Source organism: Cupressus sempervirens, chromosome 1 (genome assembly GCF_028749045.1).
Source record: "Cupressus sempervirens isolate cs-2001-9-10 chromosome 1, ASM2874904v1, whole genome shotgun sequence".
Taxonomy (NCBI): domain Eukaryota; kingdom Viridiplantae; phylum Streptophyta; class Pinopsida; order Cupressales; family Cupressaceae; genus Cupressus; species Cupressus sempervirens.
Genome location: NC_143118.1, coordinates 692,419,934 through 692,428,682, shown reverse-complemented (window position 1 = coordinate 692,428,682; position 8,749 = coordinate 692,419,934).

The following is an 8,749-nucleotide window of genomic DNA, read 5'->3' as shown; positions in this document are numbered from 1 at the left end:
TTTGTATTGAAGGATGTTGAATCATCAGTAACTTACATAGGCATACCTTTTCATGAAAGATTTTCCCAAATACTTTGGGAGACCATGCTAAATTAAAATAAACAAAGATGGACTTTATACTTGTACAAACAAAAGACTTCCATTTGCAAGGATAATGCAATTAATGCAACAAAAATTCTTACACCACCTTCCCAGCAATTTCATGTTATCTGTTTAAAGTTTGAACACTTTGTCTGTTCCCTTGACAAGTAATTGTATATTAATTTGAACTCACTTGAGTTTTTGTATATGATATGTAGGTTGTACTTTACAAAGTGTATTAATGGTTATCTATTTCAACTTATTATATGATACAACCAAGTGCGAACATAGTTATTATATATGGTATGTTGTACTATTTAATTTTTTGGAGTACTAATGCTTATAGTACATCCAAATCTAGTTGTTATAAAGATGTGATATTAGTGAATAACTTCTTGCTAATACTATTCTTCTACTAGATCCAGATTTCAACCCTTTTGTGGATTTATAGGCTCAATCAGGAGCCCATAGAATTGGCCAAGAGAAAATTGTGATTGTATATCAATTGATTAAAAAATGTTCAATTGAGGATAAAATATTGTAGGAATCAAGAATAAAATTGGTCATGGAGAATCTAGTTATGAATTCTAATAAGAATGAAACTATTAAGGAATTACATGATATATTAATCCATGGTGCAAGGAATATTCTTAATGAGCATGGAATTACAACTACATCTATTAAATATACAGAGGAAGATATAGATAACCTACATAATAGAGAGATTAATCTGAGAGAAAAGTATATTTTAGAAGAAAATGGTTATCTTGCTGGCATCCAAGGTATGCCAATTATTTAGGATGAAGAGACAAAACCTACAACTAATGGGAAAGAGTGGGAAGACCTTCTTGGACCCATGAAAGAAGTTATAGATAATGAGGAAGATCTAGCAAGGGAAAAGAAAAAAAGGAAAGAAGTAACATATGCATGTGAGCATATGTTAGATGACAATGATGAATACTCACCATTTGCTAGTAGCTCAAGTAGTGATAGAAGGTCTTCAATGCACATTGATGCAAGAGCATCTTGGATTTACTTGGTGACTACTTTGGAGTTCATGGGAGGAGGCTCAGTAGTTGTGTTGGAGGGTGTATGGTCTAGGGAGCTCGGCATGGTTTATGGAGCTCAACATGGTCTAGGAAGATTGGCATGGTTTATGCAGCTTGACATGGTCTTGGGAGCTCGGCATGGTCTATGGAGCTCGGCATGGTCTAGGGAGCTCGACATGGTCTATGCAACTCGGCATTGTCTTGGGAGCTCGGCATGGTCCTTGGTTTCTCAACATGGTCTTTGGAACTCAGCATGGTCTATAGAGCTCGACATGGTCTTTGGTTGCTCGGCATGGTTTGAGAATTTACTTTTTGTTTCAAGCTGTATAACTAATTTTCCATAATGATTTAAAGGATGAAACTTTCAATGATTGAAGAGGTCCTAGACTTCTACCTGCGGTTTTAAGTTCAATGTTCTAATTCATTTTTGAGACTTCTAGTTAAGAGACTTGTTTGTGAGAGAAGATGGCATAACAAGGTCGAGGTGGAAGAGTTTGGTTTTGTTGATCAATTTTTGGAGTCTGATCCAGAACTTGTAAAACAGCTAGAAGTTATTGCTGAAGATATTCCTAACCTTGTTGATGCTAGGATAGAGGTTGGTTTTCATGATTAGTTGGTTGAGTCTAACATGGAAATTACATAGTGCTTTGTCATTGATGATCTGGTTGTTGTTGGTGGTGAGTTGTGTGTTGCAGAGCATCTTGTTGTGAGCAATGAGATGGTTGGTGTTGAGAGTTTGGCATGTGTTGATGGAGATCTTCATATTGTCACTGATGTGGAGTTGGTTCCTATGGGTATGGATTCACTAGTTGTTGATATGGACGGGGGTTTCTTGATGAAGCATTATGTTTAGTTTTTTCCTAGGAGTGAGCATGATGATTGGTTGGATGAGATTTTTGTGTTTTCTAGAATGATGTGGATGTGGATGATGTGAAGATTGGTTTTCTTATCCCTATTGGAGTGGAATCCTTTGGTGAAAATGAATTTGGTTGTTGCTCTTTCTTTGGGCATCAAAGTGTAAGACACACTTTTCTATTTACCTAGGGAGATTGATGCAGGAGCATCTTGGATTTACTTGGTGACTACTTTGGAGTTCATGGAAGGAGGCTCAGTAGTTTCTTTGGAGGTTGTATGGTCTAGGGAGCTTGGCATGGTCTATGGAGCTCAGCATGTTCTAGGGAGCTTGGCATGGTCTATGCAGCTCGGCATGGTTTATGGAGCTTGACATGGTCTAGGGAGCTCAACATAGTCTATGCAGCTTGGCATGGTCTTGGGAGCTCAGCATGGTCCTTGGTTTCTCGACATGGTCTTTGAAACTCGGCATGGTCTATGGAGCTCGGCATGGTCTTTGGTTGCTCGACATGGTCTGAGAATTTTGTGTCTATTTTAGGTTGTATAACTAATTTTCCACAATGAGTTAAAGGATGAAACTTTTAGATATTGAAGAGGGCCTAGACTTCTAGCTACGGTTTGAAGCTCGAGTTCTAATTCATTCTGAGATAGGAGATATCACAATTTTTCTAAGACATCAATTTTGGGAATTTAATTGTTGTAGGAGGCCGACTTTGGCATTTAATTTATGTATTTTCATTTAATTTGTGTTTTGGGCCAACTTGTGGCTTATATTGGTATAAGTAGGGGTTGTGGGTAAGTCTTTAGTCATCATTAATTCACTCAAAAGAGGATTGGGTGTGGGAAGTAGCTGAAGAGCGAATTTTCCTGAGTCTGTAAACAGAGTGCCGAATGTGAGGCAATTTACAGCAAGATTGTGATGGAGCTGTGAATGTGTGAACAGAGTGCCGAATGTGAGGTAGTTTACACTTGGATGAAGTTGGAGCAGAGCTAGTAGTTGTAGCTTGGAAAATAAGGAGATAACTTGGTGGGCTTGCGAGCACAAGTTGAGATCTTCCTTGTGGGTTTCTACCAAAGTGTGGATCTGGACTAGCTAGGGTTTGGGATTGGATCTTGAGGGATCTTGTAGAACTATTACTTGCTTTGTATTTGGCCATAACTAGGAAGGCCTTATAGCCTAGCACATTGCATGTAATTAGTTATATTTTATGAATATATTATTGTGATTTGGTATCAGATCTTGTGTTATTGCTTCATGTTATTGTGTTTTCGTTGTGTGATTTTATAGTAGTGGGCTAGGACATCTCGTTTGGGGACTCCCCTACCTTGCATTGTGTCACACATGTACATAGACACAAAAATTTTAGATAGAGAAGTAACGAGTGCTATAGAATTATCCATGGAGCAATATGAAGTGAAGCCTCAAATTGGCTCATTAGTAGGCAAAGAATTTGGTCACGCACTTCATTTCAGCATCACATATGTTTCAATTAAAAATGCCTATTCATCAATGGCCTTGCATTTATAGGACTTAGGAAGCCAAGATAATCAAGTTGGACATGATCCCTCAAAGTCCTCATAGAACTATATTAATGATCTTAACAGAACAACAAAAAGCTCATTACCACCTTTGGTTAGGTAGTCTCACTCTTTTTACAATGAAGGCCAGCCATCTATAATCCAAGGTTTTAATTTAGCTAATAAATGGAGAGCTTCTCAAGGTACTAATTTCTTTCATGGAGTTCCTAATAAATCTCAAGGTTCTCATTTAGGTGACCAACTACCAGGAGGTCCATGAATAGACCCACCGATTTTCCAAATTGGCAAGAGGGTACATCCCAATCAAAGAGAAGTGGAAATCCTAATGAATATAAAGTTATTCTAGATCAAATGGGTCCATCTCCTTCACTGACAAATATAATTGCTTCCAGAGACTTTAGTTTAGATGGAGATTGTCAGTTCCCAAATATTTCCTAGTCAAGTAGATGACCAAGATGTTTCTTGAGTAAAGGGGATACTAATTTATTAAGGTATCTTTATGATCCCACTTGCATTCAATTACTATTTTTTGAGCGTCTAGCAAACTGCTTTGGTGTGGGATTTCTATAATATATGATGTCCTCATATAAGTATATGCCATTTTTTGTTAACATTTTCTATTGTAAAGGATTAGTGAGCAATATTTGTAATGTCCCTTTTTGGGACTAAAGAATATAACTATTAAAATCACAAAGCTTCCATGTTGTTGTAATGTAGACTATGTGCAATGTCATTTTGCTAATGTTGATTCGGTGAATAATACAGTATACATGTATAAGAATAATTTGGTTCATATATATCTAGTTCTTAATTGTGTGACTATTATGAATGACTTTGTTGGTGTAATTAAATATTCACTAATTACACTTAGTTAATCTTGCTTAAGATAATGCATTGCATAGTAGTTTGTGATTGAGACACTTAGGAGTTTGCACCTCAATTAAACACATGGTGTAGGAGAATTCCACTCTAGGTGGTCATAGTTGTTATCTCATCCCACCTTTAGTGTACTTATCACATTATCATCCTCATCATTGTACATACTTCATTGCATAATGGAGGATGATCCACCTTTGGTGGACATGTGATTCCACCTTGTGTGGGTGATAGCTTATCTTCTCCTTATCTTTGTCTCTTATCACCTCTCCTATATAAGGAGGCCTATTATGTACATTTTAAATCAATATATTGGATGTCAATTAAATCCATTATCAATAATAGCATTCTTGCATCTTCATGCAATTGTCTTGCCAATCTCTTGTGGAAGTTTTCTTGGTCTTTCATTTGATCCTAGGGGTGTTGTAGAGTCACCTAAAACTCTAACAAGGTATCAGAGCTCTCATGGTGTGAAGACCTCTTCTCAAAAAGTGCAATATTGGCTTGACTTATTGTTGGTGCAGCATTGGCAATTTGAACATCACAATTTTGAGGAGATTTCAGGATTCATGTTTTGTGACCTTTTATTACAGGTGAAAATTAGAGCTTGCTAGTGCAAATCAGAGGTTGGCATCATATAGAGGAGGTCCAGAAACCCCTAAATCAAAGTTTGTTTCACCCAAATTGGACATCTGAGGCCAAATCTATAGGCATTTGATTTTTGGAGGTGTGGCGATGGTGATTTAGAAAAATTAATTTCATAGGCGATTTTCAAACAATGATATCTCCCTCATACAGATTCCTTTTCCTGAGAATTTTTTTTTTTTTTGGGTAGAATTTCACAATCTACACAATGGTGCAAATCTATAATTAGTTTTTAGTGATTTGGAGTGGACATATCACTTTTAGAAATAGGCTTTTTTTGGCTATATTTGCACTTGGTGAATACTTGGTTTTCAATTTTCTTAATTGAATCGCTAATTTGAAAGAGTTATCAGTTGATTTCTATCATTCTTTGGGTTCATTATGGATTTTTCAAAAGTTCCATTACTCGCTCCATATAACTATCATGAATGGAAACAAGCAGTTTCTAATCAGTTGATGAGTATTGGATTGCTTAGAATGATTCTTGGATAGGATCTAGAACCAGCTATAGGTATTGCAAAAAGAAGGAAATGGTTTGATAAAAGGGATAAAGCACTTGGATCTCTTAGATCTACCATCTCTCATGATTTACTATATCATATTGCATCCTACACACATCCTCATGATTCATAGACAACATTGGAAGGGATCTTTGGTAAACCTAATAGAATAAAAAAATTCAAATTGGAGAATGAGCTTATAATTCTAAGTCTATGTGATTTTGACAATATTCAAGACTTTTTTTCTATGTTCAATTCCATTAGATTGGATATTTCTATGTGTGGTATTACTAAAGATGATGAGCAATTGATATTATCTATTCTTTCCAAGCTAGATCTAAATATTCAGTATTTGTTTCCATATTCTATGCTACTATAGATTCTCTTAGTAGTGCATTCAAAATTCCTTCTCTTGATTAATTTTTAGCTCAACTCACAACAGAGCAAGCAAAGTTAGCACACATGGGTCAATTGAAGCCTTCCAAGTATCAAGTGTTGGTTGCAAATGATTCCTCTCCAAAAGATCCCAAAGGAAAGGGAAAAAAACAACACAAGGATCCTAAGCAACATGACAAAGGTGATGACTCTCCTTTACAACATAATATTGAATCCAAGTCCTCTTCAAGAGAGGAAACATCCAGAAGAAAGAGAGAGAAATGTGCTTATTTCAAAAAGTTAGGACATGATGAGCATATATGTTTCCATAAGAAGATTGATGAGCTCACTCACATTCTTCAAAAGAACAATATCCAGTTTCCCTCATCAATGTCTTCTCCTTCTTCTCAATATTAGGTAGCTTCTACATTGACATCATTATCCAAAGGTAAATGGCTTCCTGATTCATGTGCATCACATCACATGGTATCTTCTATGGATATGTTTTCTTCTATTGAGCCTTGTACTTCTCCACCTATATTGATGGGTAATAATACACAAATTTAAGGTTTGTGGTAAAGGTTCTATTTCTATGGGAGAGGGTAAATTTAATAATTTTCTTTGTGTACCATCCTTGACCGCTAATATCCTTTCCATTTACCAAATTACTAATGGGGCACAAGGTAAAATTTTTGAGTTCACTTCTGATTATGTCTATATTAGGGACATGGAGACTAGAGATGTCATAGCTATGGGAGTTGTTGATCATAAATCACGCTTGTATTTTTTTACACATTTTTTTGATAATGATGATGATATTCATGATATACCTAAACCTTTATCAAGGGTAAATAATACATGTGAGGAGAACATTGGACACTTTTAGCATTTTATTCTTGGGATAAGTGTTGAAATTTCTACTTCTCCACCTCCTACTTTTTTGGATATGAGTTGTACTATTTAGCAAGATGATCTTTATGCTTCATATCTTGTAGTATGGGATGAATTCTTGGATGCTCTTTCAGATGAGTCTCATAATGTAGATTTGGTTAATACATCTAAGCGAGTTTCTCCTTGAGATACTTCTTCACCTTCTTTGGAGATTGGATTTCCCAACTCTTCATGTTCTCTTATTTTTCACATCTCATAGGTTAGCTTGATGGTGTGATAGAATCTTTGATCTTGGAGACACCTATTTAGTCTATGGAGATGCATACATGGAGAACTTATTTTTAATGTCCCTTGTCCAAACAAAGAGGCACTTGATACAAGTTTGTGTGTCAAAATTTTTGTGAATATTGAGGGATATATGAAATGTGGTGTACGTATAATGAAGAGAACTCTTGTATGGTGGTTGGCAGTGAAAGATGAAAATTGAAGTACGAATCTAGAATATTGAAGTGTATGGAGGAGTATAGAGGTTGGTAGTGTGAATGACAGATAGAGGGAGGAGTACAAATGGAAGGGGTAGTATAGTACATGCAGGGGGAGGTATAGATGGAGGGAAGAGTGTGGATGGAAGGAGGTAGTATGATAGATGTTGTGGGAAGTATGGATGGATGGAGGAATATTGATAGAGGGAGGTAGTACGATAGATGGAGGGAGGTAGTACGACAGATGGAGGGAGGATTATGGATGGAGGATTATGATTGGAGGGTGAGGTACAGAGGGAGGTGGATGGAGGAGTACATCGCGTATTGTACAGAAGTTGTAAAGAGCATACAAACTCATATGCAAATAATATTAGAACACAACTCCGTCAAATAAATGCCAACCATGGATAGATATTGAGTATCAATATTCTCCAATTAACACTCACAATCAAAGATGGTGCTCCAATTTTCTAGATCCGAGTGAAGTATTACATGCAACAACAGAATAGGGTAAGGGTTAAATCCCACCAAAACCACACAAGCCAAATAAGGAAGATCTTTCACTTCCAAAATGGTAAACAATAGAGAACTCCAGCAAGAATTTGTAGTACAAAGAAAATAATCCAAATCGCATACCAACTACTACCTACAAGCCATACTTAAACACCTTAAATACCCATCAGGGAAACCTTTTTGAGGGTGTACAAAGATAGCCGATGACAACACTTACCAATAGAAACTAAAAATTAAAATAGGTCTGAGATATATTAAATCAATCAGAGCTACAAATACAAATATTAACTTGGGCTCATATTAATTAATTAAAGTACTAATTAAAGTTCCTTTTATATTATTTAAATTGTGGGGCTAGTTAATTAATTAATTTAATTTAATTATTACATTAAAAAAATTGGGGACATTACAAATCCTCACTAGCAAAAGATTGTTTGTCCTCAACCAATACACAAACTCTAGGATCCCAAACCATGCATGAATGCAAATTACTAAAAACACTATGCTTCTTTAGGATCACATATGCATAATTGAATTCAATTGAGATGAGTAGACCATCATTCAGGCTCCACTACACCACTCTGATATAAATATTGTTCTGTTCTGAATCACTAAGATCCCAAACTTGAAATTCATCTGTGTAATCCATCATGATTTCCACTAAGGAATAGATTTCATAATCAACCAATTATAAAGATTGCTCCTGCAAATAATCCTTGATCAAATCTACATCACTAGGAGGCTGCAAACTACCTATAGAGCTTTCTTATTTCGAGGGTCACTGGTAGAACCCAAAGTTCCATCAAGTTGATTGTCGAGAATTGGTTCAATGTTATTTTTGAAAGTACCTTCTTCCATAATTATTTCCTTCATCTTCAATTCTAGTACCAAATAGATTATGTCTTTGTGGTAAATGACATCACCAAACACCTTGTAGCTATCATCC